The sequence below is a fragment of the Cynoglossus semilaevis genome, chromosome 14, assembly GCF_000523025.1.
Source record: "Cynoglossus semilaevis isolate Cse_v1.0 chromosome 14, Cse_v1.0, whole genome shotgun sequence".
Lineage (NCBI taxonomy): Eukaryota > Metazoa > Chordata > Actinopteri > Pleuronectiformes > Cynoglossidae > Cynoglossus > Cynoglossus semilaevis.
Window position 1 is genome coordinate 1260468 of NC_024320.1, and position 1714 is coordinate 1262181.

At 38.4% G+C, this 1714-nt stretch overlaps 2 protein-coding genes across 4 annotated transcripts in view; one reads left to right on the forward strand and one right to left on the reverse strand.

The window, feature by feature from the left end:
* LOC103389085 (ephrin-A5-like) overlaps positions 1–1714 on the forward strand; it is a 1154841-nt gene that overhangs the window by 527195 nt on the left and 625932 nt on the right. The window lies entirely within an intron of this gene.
* Positions 1–1714, reverse strand: part of strbp (spermatid perinuclear RNA binding protein) — an 82922-nt gene that overhangs the window by 51043 nt on the left and 30165 nt on the right. The window lies entirely within an intron of this gene.

Sequence of the window (1714 nt, forward strand, 5' to 3'; positions counted from 1 at the left end):
GGGAGAGAGAGATGTGGAGACAGACAGCGTAAGACAGAGTGATGCGCTCCGCTGCGCAAAGTCACTGCCTCTTCAAGGACACTGCGGCTAAGGGCAAGAGAGAGGGAAGGTGTGACACAAGGGGAGAAACATACAACCGGAAGAAGAAGAAGTGAGGAAGGGATCGGAGATAAAAATGAAAAGTTTGGTGTAGTTATAAAATAAATATGGATGCACTGTAATTTCTGTACAGTTTTAGTCAGTCTGAGGGAAAATGAAAGCAAAATCAACTCCAGAGGCTCTAGGAAGGTATCAGTGCTAACATGCTTAGTGAAGCATCTGCTGTTATCTCTAAAAAAATAAAATAAAATGCTTAAAAGTTAGCCAGAGAATTGAAACGTGTAAAAAGACATCTAAAATATCCGACATATTCTGTTTATTTAGCTCAGTTGCAATAAAGTTAAGTAGAAAATACAGATTATACAAGGTTAACCATATGTAGCTTAAAAATAGTTTAAAACTACTGTAGTCAAGAATTACTAAAACTAGTAAATGTTACAAAACCCCATTCAAATATACAGAAAGACAACAAAATAAAACCTTTTCATATAAATTAGCATATTAGCATAATGGCCTTCATTAAAATGAATGTTTATAGGGCCACAGAAGCAACAAAATAGGAGCCATAAGTGGGCCCCAAGCCACACTTTAAACTGCCAAAAAAATTGTGATGTTATGTCTAATAAACGTATATTAAATTTTAATTCCACAGTTATTCTTGTGCCATAATGACCATGATTAATGTTCAGTTCGGTCGGAGTTGTGTTTGCAGCTGGTCTTTATTAACCTCCAATTAAAGTAAAGTGACTTGACAGAAAAAGGAAAAGCGACTGAGCGCAGCACCATTCCTCTGTGCCTGTTCAATCCATGCAATCCTGTCATTTGTTATAGAGACATCAACACAAACGTGCAGACCCTGAAGCTGTCTCACTGAGATACCGGAGAGTGAGGCAACAAGGTGGAGCGCGTAAAAAAAAAAAGTACTTCACGTACATTAGCAGGCAGTTTATCAAAGCTAAAAAAACCACCAACCTCCGAGGAACACTGAGAGATGAGACGCCACGATGAATGAAGGGGTTTCAGGGTGTCTTCACACCAAAAACGATGATTTCAGGGAGTGAACACATGTCAACAGTTGTGAATTAAATCAGATTTCTCAGTGTTTTGTTACTTTGTGAATCATATTCAAATATAAAAAAGGCCGGAAACTAGTGCCATTGAAATTAAAGCACTGATCCCATTAAATAAATTGATAAATTTAACAGATATATTTTTAACCCATAATGTACATCCAATAGTTCTACCATTCATCCACTTACAGAGTAAACAGGATTAATTACTGCTGCGATTTATCGTGCTGTTCAATCATGAGATGTAATCTGATTAATCACAGGGTAGCTGTGATTAATCAGATTACATGCGACAATGTGTGGGATAAACCATGTAGTGTAAATGGAGCCGTTGTGACTTGGTGGAGAGTGTGTATCGCGTGTTGTTTTGCCTTCTGTGTTGTTTTCTTCCGAGGCATCGCATTCAGTACAAGTTTTCTCCTGACCTAGACTTGTGTCAACATGTGGTATTTGACGGTCTATTGTTGCCGGTCCGACATCACTCAGCTCTGCGCTGACATTCTTGTGGCTCAACACGTACAGTATTTACACACACATCTGAAAAC